Raw genomic sequence first — 13,338 nt, forward strand, 5'->3', positions numbered from 1 at the left:
ATTCCAGAATATGTGGGTCCAAAGGCAGGTGTAACCTGCCTAATGGCAAAAAGAAAGTATCATAAATAATAAAACCTCCAGGATACATTGTGGAAAATCCACTAGACTTTTTAAGAACAAAGAATGAAAAGTTGCATAGGAAAAATAAGAAAAAATAGCAATTCACTTTGACGTGAGCAGTGGGTACAACAGGGATTCAAATGACTATTTAGAGGGAGGTGTTAATGGATAAGGCAACTCCGAAGACAGGACCTGCCTAATGGTAAAAATTTAGAAACCATTAGCAGATTTATTGGAGCTATTTAAGTAGATCTACAATTAAAAATAGGTGTATCTAGAGATGGGAGGTGGTCTGAAGACCAACTGCTGAAGAGCAATCATAAAAGGTTAGAAAGAGGATAAACGGCAAGGAGGCTGAACATGGAGAGCACCATTGGTACAGCAAAACTCAGAAGACTGTGACTCCATGGAAACCTAGAGCAGCAAGTGTCCTGAGAAATGCAAAGACTGTTTCAAAGTTCTGTCAACTGTTGTTGAAGAAACAGCAATGGCTTTTAGACATGAACCATTTGGATTGAGTTGTAAGGGAAAAAACATAATTGTGAGGTTTTAAGTATAAATCAAGACATATCTCTGATAATACATTAGCTAGATAAACATCTATTTGAATGTGCTACCAATTACCTAAAAGACATAGATTAAATATAGTCAATAAACAACTAAAATTCAATGCTGAACACTGAAGAGTGTAAAAGATGATTTAGAGTAACAGATTAAGAAAAAATAGAAGTGGCAATTGGTAAAATAGCATTAAATTTTGAATTTAACAAATACTACATATAATACTACCTATAGAATATAATTTTACTTATCTAATGAGTATTTTTCTGTATGTATATATAGAATTTTATATTAAATATGCATTTAATAATTAAGAAAATAAAATGATTAACACAATCTAAAAATTATACATTATATTTCCTGCCTTTCTATTTTTCTACATTTTTCAAATTTTAGTTATGTGACTAATATTTGAGAAAATATATAATAGAAATGGGAACAAATAGAAGACAGTGTAAAATACCAGATAAACGGAAAGCTATTTTAACATTGCAAGCTTAATAAGAAGTTCTGATATATCTGCTATGAAAAAGAAAATTTCTATAGCAGATTGACATATAAGATAATAGAGGGCCTGAATATTTATAAGTTGACAGAGAGACAGAAAAGGACATCTACAGGTGCAAGCTAATGTGGCATCAACGTGGCATTAAAAAGGTGAGCATTTAATGTCTCCATCACATATTTTATTCAATATAGTTGGAAATGTTTTCCATGGTAACATATTTCAAGTCATAAAATCAAAGTCCTTCAGAAATGGGGAACAGAATAATTAAAGTACACAAAGTGATAACTTAGCACAAGCTGACTCCTTCCATGGAGACAGAGTCTGAGAGCTGGTACATTGCAAAACCAAAAGTAGGGGCCTTATTTAGCAAGCAAATGAAATAAATATCTAGTGGTTCACTATCAACTCTCAAGTTTACAAAGGAGGTGATTCAAGCACAGTAGAGTGATAGAGGGAAGCAAAATTTAGATGTCAGAGGCAACAACTAATTTTATGGGAGACAGAAATGTAGAGAATGATTAATGAATCTGATGACTTTTTTACATAACATTAATTTTTCTGAAATTGTGATGCCTATTTCTAAGAAGCATTTTCAAAGGTTCTATCTTGTCACACACAGAATTCCTATACGATAACATGATGCTGGTAGAGTTATCATTATTGTGTGAAGATGCAAGACCAAATTGGATGAGAGAGAATGACTTTCTCATTGTGGATCATATCAGTCCTCATTCACCATTCTTTTTTCTTGTTATATAGAACAAAATAGCATTTATTGGATTGTTCATTGCTTTTGAACTTAAAATCCACAATTTCAGTCCCTGCAAAAACAACCCTGTGGATCAATATAGTTCTCATTACCTATCTTTATCTTAAATGACAAATTCTTTTTTGTTTGTTTTGCAGTTTACATATTGACATCTGTATTTTTCACTCAATAATGCCAACACTGATGAAACGGAATCTTATTTCAGAGGTCGTGTCTTCTGCTGGTTTTCCCAAACTACAGACAGAACTTGTCAACTATACTGAATTTCTCTTCAAAAGCATTTTCCAAAATAAAAAAAGAAATATTTTTCACCGCTTTTTCTGTGATGCATTCTGGTAGGAGTTGAGCAGGTCATGAATTGTATTTTTATATCATTCAACTTTTCCACAGACATTTAGATTAATTCCTCTCTACCAAACTTCTAATATCTTAACTTCTACCAACTTCTAATATCTAAACTTCATTTACCATAGGTTCTATTGAATGGAGGCTATAAGCTATTAATCAAAGCCAAAAGCAAATCTAAAAAAAAAAAAATTCATGATCACTGAGAGCTGTTAGAACCAGTATGTTGATATAAAAATGAATCTTCAAATGTTAATCTATATCAATGTATTTATTTTAATATATAATTATCTGCCTTTATGTATCTGACACAAGAAATATACATTCTCACACACATTTCTCAGATTCTTGCTATTATAAGAATGAAATGTTTCAATTCTCTTATTTTATTACCTTTATCCTTCGAGTTCTTGATATCCTGAAGGAGGCAGGAATCTGACTAGCAGCTGATCTGGGGGCTGTGAGAGTGGAAGGAGAGGGTCATCAGAAGAAGTGTCATTCCTTTGCCTGGGAAAACTTCAGGAGTCTTTCTCCTTTTGCTGACCTCCAGTATAAGATAAACTACTCCTGAGTATACATAAATTAAAGTGGAAATGAACTGGAGGCAGTTTGAATGGATAAGTTTATAACTTCTCACATTCATTTAAGATGTATTTATAGCTCTTACCCTGAAAACTCTGTAGCAGAAATGTGATAATGAACTGCTGTCATTGTTTATCAGTTTAACAATTTTATACAGGTGTGATTGACATATGAAAAATGTCCACATTATTGTGTACATTTTAATGAGATAAGGATACAGTCATAAAATCATTGCTATAAGCAGTATCATAAACATCCATCTGCTCCAAAAGTTTTTATTTGATTTGTGATGAGAACACTTAATAGAAGATCTATACTATTGACAAAGTTTTAGGTACACAAGACAGTACTGTAAACTATAGGCATTATGACATACAGTAGCTTTCAAGGACTCATTCTTCTAAAACTGAAGCCTTTTGAACTCTGACCAACCTCCTCATTTCTTCTCCCCAGTCCCTGGACCACAATCCCACTCTATGATTATCTGTATTTCACCATTTTAGATTCCTTATATAAATGGAATCAGGTAGCATTGTCCTTCGATGGCTGGCTTATTTCATGAATCCTACTATTCTCCAGGCCCATTCACATTATTGCATATGGCAGGAATTCCTTTTTAAAAAGCACATTTCTCTTTTCTGCTTGCAAGCCTCATTCATGTGAATGTGACTACTAGAAGAAACATAACTTCTGAGTAGTTGGGGAGCAACATTTTGCTTGTTTTTCTAATTTTCTATCCTCTAAAGTACATGAAATCAAGCTAGAAAAAGAATGGAATAAAGATGGTGAAACTTTAAATATTAAACATGTCCAACTCTCTCAGATATGGCTGTGACTTAGAGCCTACTTACATGACTTGAATGGTAATACTCTGTCTTGGGAATTAAAAAAAAAAAAACTGATGAGGAAGAATATAATTAATGACCTAACATTTAAATTAACCAGATAAAACACTTTTCCCCTCAGTTTTCCTCCAGATAGTATTTGATATTTATTTCTAACACAGTTGGAACTAAATTATACCAAAAGCAAAAATGCCCAGATCTAAAATAGTATGAAATATGTATGATCAATTGTGCAGCTCAAGAAAACTCTTGAAAAGATAAACAAATTCTGCAGTAAGTGATGTATTTCATACACAATTGTACACCAAATTTTATTTTAAAATAAATGCTTAAAACATCTATGTCCTGAAATATAAAATTTGAAAAATCTTCCATTCACTCAGTTGTCAGTATAAAATAATTAATAATTACTTATCTCAAAATTATATACATTGTTTTGGCAGTGATTTCCTGGCTGGACATTAATAATGAGATAATTTAAGAAAGTATTAAAAATGATTTAAAGACTCTGCATTTTCTATACTACTCTAACATTTCACTTATAATCTTTTGCAATATTGTACTGATACCAAATGTGATTTCTACCAACTCAATCCCATAATGTCTTAAGACAAATAGAGTCTTGATATTAACAGCCCCCGCATCTGTGAGCTCCCAGACCACTTGGAAAGGGGCAAGTAAAAAAAGCAGTCAAAAATTAATGTGTAAGCTTTATTTTTATCTCTTTAGACTGTATGAAAGCAGTACAGTTGAAGAGGTAAATGAGAGGGATGTACTGTTAATACAGTATAAGTTCCTTCTTTGGAACTCTAACAGATGATGATGCTTCCACTTCATTCTTAACCCAAGAAAAAGAGTCTTAAGAGATCATTAAGAGAATCTGGCCTATTTCCCTTGACATGTTTGGGAGAAGGGTACACAATGGTTGGTTCCACACACATGCCTTGAAATTCCGATAGCTTGATAAGATGATCACTGGACCTTCTGAATGCAAATAAGCTGACTATGTTGGAAACATTCTTCTTACTTATAGTTTGTCTTGGCAAAGGACGTTAGATATACTCCACTTAGACATGGACAACAATAAAAACTGACCTGAACACATTTTAAAAGGATAATTTCCAAGACAGTTATGGGTGAAATGTCAAAAGACAAAATCAATGGAGGTCTACTATCATAAATCAGAAGCTGACAACATGCTGAGTAACCAGATGAAGGAAAAAGTGTTAAGGAACTCAAAGGGTATTGATGTATAAGAAAAGAAAGTCTCTAAAAAATCTACACATTTCTTCTCAATTAAAAATGTCACTCTCAATATCTTCCTTGGCTATAAGAAATCAACCCACACTTATATCAGTTTCAATTCAATAAACCACTTCATTACTCTTACATCTTTTCCCTCTTCTTCCTCCCTCTAGATCTGGAAGAATCAGAAAAGGAAGTTAAATAACTACGAGTGGATTAGGACATTGAGGAAAAGCAACACTGGTGAACAGAAGAAAAATGGTAACACTTCCTCATCCTGCTCTAGACATCTGTAGAAGAAGCAGCCTATGCTGGGATAGGAGAAAAAATTTAATTTTTAACGAAGTTCAGAAATATTACTATGCACTTGGGTGGTCAAGTTTATTATTGAACTAAAACTTTTTGGAGACAAAATTATCTGAAAGTTGGTATTAAGGAGTGTTAATAAATAATATTCTTGGAATATGTCTCAGGTTTTACTCAAGTTCATGAAAAAATTAGACCCACAAAATGGATCAATGTGGAAAATATGAGGGAAATAGTTACATTATTATTGCATTTCTGTACATTCCATGAATACAAAATAGTACCAAAGATGAGAATTATTTGAAATTATTTATTAGTTTTTTTTTCTGTATCTTCCACATATGTAAAAACACATTTAAAATAATTTCATGGTAAATACTTATGAAAAAATAAAAACCCCCAAAATGGTGGAACTAGTGGTTTATCGGATTATAAAAGCTCAAAATTGAACAAGGTTTTGTTAAAACGCTGTAGAATTTTGTATTTGAATAATATCTAAACTAATCTTAAATTTTTAAAATAAAAGTATTTTTATATGTTTTATACAACAAATCCTATAAATGTCAGAAAAGGAAAACATATTTGTATTCTTTTTGTCTACTGTAAGGAATAGTTTAAAAAAAACCCTCAAATTATATTACCAGTTATTTTAGCTATAATTGTAGTGAAATTTTTTGAGTTCATATTAATTATTTAATAACTAATCTCTGAGACTAAGGATCCTAGTTATAAACTATTAAAACAGTCATTCTACTTTGTGATACATACACGACTATAATAAAATCATGTTATGAAGTTTTTTGTTTCATCTCTATAAGTTCCATTTTCAAATATTTCTAATGAATAAAACTTGTTTACTCCTTACCAACTGAAAGTGACATCCCAGAGTGTGATGACCCCACAGCGGCTGCTGAACGGGAGCAAGGTGCCGGTGGCAAGAAGGTCAAGGGCTCTGCAGGTCTTCAGTCAGGCCAGGGCTGGCCACCCACAGTGCCTACCCTCACGCCCCATTCTTTTCCTGGATCATGTGAGCAGCGCCTGGAAGACAGCAATGACAGGGTCCTCCTGGGCGGTCAGCACCAGCACACTGCGGAACTTGTCCAAGAGCCGGAGAAGCTGGGAGCGCCGAGTGTTCTCATTGTACATGATCTCCTCCAGGTGGTGGTGGCCGCGGAAGTAGTGAAGGAGCCTGGCAAACATGCGCAGATCCTCAGGGTTCTGGGCAGAAGGTACACTGAGGCTGGCTGCCCGATCGTGCTCTCACAGACTGGCCACAGGCTCTCTGTTATCCGCTTGTTCAGTGGTGAATCCCCACTGGGGAGCAGCTCTGCACTGAGTTGTCCATGCTGAGGCTGGTGAGGGTCATGTCATCACTGCTGGTTGGAAAGCCAAAGCTTAAGACATTGGGTGTGCTGAGGCTGCGGCCACCAACCCGGGCAGTGAAAGGGACGTCCTCCTCCCGCAGGCGGGGCTCCTTCTCACTGGGGGAGGCCATCAGGCAGACATAGGTGTGCACCTGGATGAGGAGCCAGTGCAGCAGCATCCACACCACCATCTGGATGAGCCTGGTTTCCTGCAGGGGGCGTCAGGGGGTTCCTGAACTCCGACAAGGAAATGAGCAAGGAGAACTTGGCAAGGATGAATGGCAGGTCGTAGGATGGGAACTGGCGGGAGAACTGCTCAGCCAGTGCCGGTACAGACACACGCTGGCATTGGGAGACAGCACACAGACGTTGTTCTCACACAGAGGGTAGATGATGACAGCCTTGCCCCAGTACACCAGGTGAGCCGCAAGCTGGAACACTGCAGCAAAGCCAGGTCAGCGTCCTTGGCTAGCTGCTGCAGGTTCTTCACAGCAGATGTGGTCTTGATCATCCACACCAGAACCGGGAACAGTCGACGGGCAGCTCACCCAGCAGGGACTTCTCATCACTGAGCAGTAGCAAGACATGGTAGGGGCGGATGGCTTCCAGGCTCCGCTCAATGGCCTCAGAGGGGGATCAGACTGGAGGCAGCATAGTGGATCTTGTGTGGTAGGCAGAAGCTCACTTCCAGCCAGCTGTTGATGTGGAGCCGCACCCACCAGACAAGCACAAGCTGTCCTACGCCTCCTTGAGGTCGCTTGCCAGCTTGCACTTGGGCAGGATGTGATGGAACGGGGACTGCGGACCCTCATTTGCGTCAGCCACGGCGGACACCTCATCCTGCAGCGCCAGGATCATCTTGGACTCCCGAGTGAGGTACTGGCAGTGGCGCTCCTCATGCTGCAGGACCGTGGCAATGCAACGGGACAGGGTATGCAGACAGTTGATCACCGAAGGGTCGTCGTTGGCCCTCAGGGCGAACACCACATTAAAAAGAATCATGGTAGGCGCTTTCCCTCTTCGGGACGGATCTGTTTTGGAGACCTGCCCCAGAGCATGCTGCAGCAGTGTCCGGTGCCCAAAAAACAGCACATTATCTACCTTCAGTTCAAATTTTTGGCCGCACATTTCAGACTTGGTTGCCAAAATTGTTGCCAAAATAACATCTGAAAACCTGGAGTCACCATCCTGGTCATCGGCATGGTCACCCGCGTTGTTAACAGCATATCTGCTACATGCCTTATCTGCCAATTGTCCCACAGCAGCCAGCAGACTGACTGCGGACCGCCAGTGGAGCGCTCCTTAAAACTCTATGTTTTCTTCTGTGATAGTTGTAATGCTTATAATACTACCAAGAAATTGATGATGTAAAGGTAGAGTGGAGTGAAAGTAATAATCGTAAATGAGAAAGAAATTAAATGACAACCATATGCCAGTTTGATGATAATACAGCATAAGCAGGCAAACATGCTTTATTAAGTTAGCTATACCTAAGGTTATACAAAATATTTTATGTGGCATTGATATGTCAACATAATTTTAGTGTCATAAGTGACATACCTGTGCCAATCATCATTATAAGAACTTAATAAAGGCTGGTCTAATAAAAAATGTATTTTCTGGGCTGGTGAGATAGCTCAGTTGGTAGAGTGCTTGCCTCACAAGCGCAAGGCCCTTGGTTCAATTCCCAGCACTACCAAAAAAAAAAAAAAAAGTTCATTTGGGAAAATTATACAGTGGTATCTTTTGTGTTTCAAAAACCCTCAAGGGAAAATCCTTTGTGTTTCCTGGAAGAAACTGTACGTACATAAATAACTCTTTAAAAATCAATCATTTGAAAGGCAAACCTTAGAGAGTTAATCATATGTTGATGTATTCTAGTTGAAGAGTTATAAAACACTAAATTAATTCTGCATAAATTAAGAATTATTTTTAGTGTTCCTAAAGATAAAGATGAATTTTGAGGCAGGGGGAGTGGAAAATATATGTGGGTTGTTTAAAGTAGCAGAGATTATCTGTACATTTTAATCATACCTTGTAATTATGGGTCAATGAAGGTAATAAATGGATTCATCATAATAAGGGTAGTAAAAAATGTGTCATTTAAAAAGAATTTTTTGTGGAAAAAATAATTTAGAAGTTACAAAGATATAAAATGAAGATTTGCTGTTATAAATATAACCAATATGTTAAATACATGCATCACAAATAAATTCTTAACATAAGTCATTATGAGCCCAAAGGTAGGCATTATAAGTCTTAAAAATGATTAATTACTTATTTATTTATTGTACCAGGGATAGAACCCAGAGGTACTTAACCACTTACCACTGAGTCACATCTCCAGACCCCCCATTTTTTTGTTGTTGTTTTTTAGGATCTCAATAAGTTGCTTAGGGTCTTGCTAAGTACTGAGGCTGATTTTGAACCTGTGATCCTCCTGCCTCAGTCTTCTGAAACAAAAAACAAATTTTTTTGTCAAATATGCTATCATGTAATAAGTACTAAGTACAACTGTGATTATATTTAAATGTAAAACATTCAATAAACACAATCTATAATGTTTTCCGTATGTGTGAGAGAATCAAGCCACCATCAGGGGCTTAACCAAGCCAAGAGCAGCAGCAGTGGGGTATAATTTTTTTTTTTTTTTTGATTCCTGGATAGAGACAGCTCGGTAAACTCCGTATGGATACATGTCCTTCAGTTTCCATTAGCATTTAGAGGATTTTGGTGTTGTCTAGATTTTTTTTCCTTTAAGAAAGGTGCTCTGTGATTAATGGGAGTGGGCGGGAGGGTGGTGTGTTTCCCAGTGTGAAGCGTAAGGGAGGACAAGGCTTCTTGGGGAGCTGTCATAGGTCCTTGTGTGTCTCCTACCTCTGTACCTGAGGCACAGTCCTCCTACTGCAGATTATCTACACTCAGAAACATGCTTCAGTTACCTGAGGTTTTCAGCTCATTTGTTTAAATATTAGTTTATATCCCTCTCGTTATTTTTATACAGTTCATTTTGAGATGGAAGATAGTAACCAATTAAGCTCTGGAATTCCTAAAATGACTTTCAGAGTTTTCTTTTTTTATTCCTTCTTCTTCTTTTCTGTTATATTAAAATTCTTCATTTTTGAAAATGCAAAAATCAAAAGCTTCCAATTTTGTTCCATATTGTTTTCAAGTAATTTTGAAAACTAAACAAAAATAACTAAATAAATACATACAAATCAAGTTAATAAAAATGAGGCCCTGTGTGTTTCTTAAATCATATATTTATGTCACCTGCCAAAGTAGTCTTAAAATTTGGTGGCAATTCAATTTTTTTTTCAATCTGCAACGTAAGGATACACATCATTGAGAGATGTACATTTTATAATTCATAGAGAACTATAACATTTTGGTATGAAATGTTTTTCTAATCTTACGTAAAAATCTCCCAAAATTAGTTAATTGTCTTAAAAAGAGACATTTCTTTGAGAAGTTTTTATCTTCCCAAAATGAAAATATGATTAGATTTGAAGAAAATGAGTAAAATGTGATAACTCTCTCTACAATTGGTATTTCTTGCCCATAGCTTAAGGATTAAGTTTTATTTGTTAACTTTAAACTTTATCAAAATTATGGGACATGTATCGGACCATGTGTAAAGAATAAGTGTTCATTTTAATTACATTATAAAATTCTAATTATAGTAAATACAATGAATCTATACTTTCTTCCTGTAGACTTTGTTCTTAACTGTTGCCACAAATTATGTAAATCACTCGTTTATCAATTCAGCAACTTTAAATTTTTCTAATTTGTAAACATTAAAATTTATGTGTCTGTATTAGAGAGAAAAATTTGTAGCAAAGAAGTTTGAATAAGAGATAATAATATTTTGCTATGAGACACTGCATAATAGATGTCTTACCCAGTGATGCACATGTATGATAATGATCCCATCCAATTATAATGACGTTGAAAACTCCAGTTGCTTAGTGATCTTACTGCTGTTAAAATGTTACAATGCAGTGCATTGCTTGTGTGTTCATGGTGATGCTGGTGTAAACAAGCCAAGTGCACCACTCATTGTATAAAACTATACATTATATAATATATATTATTCAGTGCATAATATTTGATAATGATAAATGAATGCTACTTCATTATATATTTATTATACTACACATTTTCCTGATAGAGAATAGTTTGACTATGAATTAAGAAGGTTTACTGTATAACAGTATCAGCAAGTCCTTCAGAGAGTATTTCAGAATATAGCATTGCTATCAGAGAGAATATCCCTAAGGACATCTAGTGGGACAAAACATAGAAATAGAAGAGTGATTTTGATGATTGTAACCCAAGGAGGCAAAGGATAATGTGTTCCTTTTTCTTTGTTTCTAATAAAATGATTAATACTACAATAAACAAATGAACCTAGAAAGAATCCTACAGAAAAAAAATATAAAGGAAAATATTTTTCACAGGTGCAAAAGGTGTTTATATTTAAGCTAAGAGTTATAAAAAATCAAAAGGATAAAGAACTAAGAGTTATATAAAGTAAATAGGTTATAGTAGCTGTTTAATTTATTGTTGAAAAGAGAAAAAAAATGATTTTACTACCTAAATGTGCTGTGCCAACTGCAAAGATCTTTTGACAGCATAGAAATTGCCATAACTCCCACATGGTTTATCAAAAATTAAGCATATAAAAATTATATATATATAAACTAAAAGATTTTCTGGAAAAAAAGTTTAAGTGCCTTCAGAAATGCTTAAAGGAAAAATGCCCTCTGGTGAAATTACCTCTATGACATCTTGATAGATGAGTGTATAAGTTTAAATATGCATAATTGTCTAATAACTACTTATAAAACAAATCTATGAATAACCACTAGTAACCACTATACTAACACACACACAAATCTCTTTTATAGGTGTCATTTTTCTCATTAAAAATAAAAATTTAAATCTTAACCATTTAGGCAACTTAAGCTCTTGGAAATGTCACCTTGCATTTTTAAAATATGTATTCTACATATTTTCTTATAGGCAAAGATAATAATTATATGGTAATTAGTAAATACCTGGAAAAAAAAAAAGAAGAAAACTACCTTTGATTTACTTCTGTAGAAAGAACTACATACATCATACCCATATTTAATGTGAAACTTTGTGGCAGTACTTTACTGCAAATTACTTCAGGTAATTTGTGAGAACACCTGCCGGTCTTGAACAATGCAGTGATCAGTTATCTGCTTTATAAAGCTTTCAAGTACCAGTTCTGAAATGCTGATTGTTCATTTGCCAATTATATGTATTCACAGTTGCTTGGATCCAATGACCCTACATCCCCTTTGACAGAATTACCTCAATTAAAAGGTATGAGCTGAAATGAAATATCTTTATGATTTACCCCCAAATTTACTATATTTTGAAAAATTGTTTTATTAGTTTTCTTTAAAATTTAAATTAGTCAATTTGAAAATAAAATCAAAGGGTACAAATTACTTTTGGCATCATGGTACAGTTTCTTGATGTCTTTATATCATGGTAAAGATGAGAGCATTAGAAGTACATTATAATTTATGTATATATAAATATATATATAATTGTGCATAGAGACACAAACTGCATACAGAAATATATTATGTATGTGAAAATCTTTCCCTTTGGTACAAAAATACATATGTTAAGATTTAATTAAAATTAGGTTTATTTTATCAGGATCTTTTTAAATACAATAATATAAACCAGCCAATAATAATTATAATCATTGTATATTTCATGCATACTAAATTATTATTGCTAATTCAGGAAAAGATAAACATAGTGTATTTTCATGGCATTATCCACATAATGGTTTTAATGGTGATTTAATTAAGTGTATAATTTTTGTTTACTCATACTAAAAATTTTTAATCATTACCATTTGAATAAGAAGGCATTAAAACAAAATGTGTCATTAATAACATATATAAACATTTACTAATAAAATATTATAAGTAATATATTTTATTGCTATATTTAATATTTTAATATAACACTTCCTGGAAACTCTAGTAAGTTTTAATGAATTTTATGAGTACTCTATTAATATAGGAATTATAAAATTATTAAAAAAACTGTATTATGCTTACAATCATTACATGAAATGTAGCTGACTACAGGGGAACGATTCTAAAGTCATTGATTCTTTGCCATTGAATAGGTCAATGAGTAATTTAAATATTTTATTTCTATATTTTCAAATATTTAATTTCAAATATTTCATTCAGCAAATACAATTTTTATTTTATTCAAATATTTTAGTTCAGCAGAATGGTGGGATTTGTCACTTTCTATATTATCATTAAGTGTACCTGTCAAGGAAATATTTTTCAATTTAATATTTTGAATGAGACTGGGCATATAATTTATAATATGATTTGTTTACACTTTTTGAGTTATATTTGATATATGAAAAATTGCATATACATGCGTACAAATATTTATATTTATGTGTATGGACATATGCATACACCCAAGAAACCATCATTACATTCAATAGTCAAGATACTAAGTATATTCCTCATCTCCAACACTTCCTTTGGGTTTTGTTTGTTTAATATATGGTAAACATGAGGTGTATTCTCAATATATACCCTATCATTACCTGTAGGTCCAGAAGATCTCTAGAACTTCCTTAGCATACAGTACTGAAGCTCTATACCTATTGAGGAATTATTTCCCTCAGGCCAACCCTGGCAAAAACTGTTTAATTCTCTGCTTTTATAA

At 34.2% G+C, this 13,338-nt stretch overlaps 1 pseudogene; it reads right to left on the bottom strand.

Moving 5' to 3' along the window:
* Positions 1–6,105: 6,105 nt before the first annotated feature.
* LOC124974212 (GATOR complex protein NPRL3-like) lies at positions 6,106–7,812 on the bottom strand (annotated as a pseudogene).
* Positions 7,813–13,338: the final 5,526 nt, after the last annotated feature.

Source organism: Sciurus carolinensis, unplaced genomic scaffold, assembly GCF_902686445.1.
Source record: "Sciurus carolinensis unplaced genomic scaffold, mSciCar1.2, whole genome shotgun sequence".
In the NCBI taxonomy this organism is placed as follows: Eukaryota; Metazoa; Chordata; class Mammalia; order Rodentia; family Sciuridae; genus Sciurus; species Sciurus carolinensis.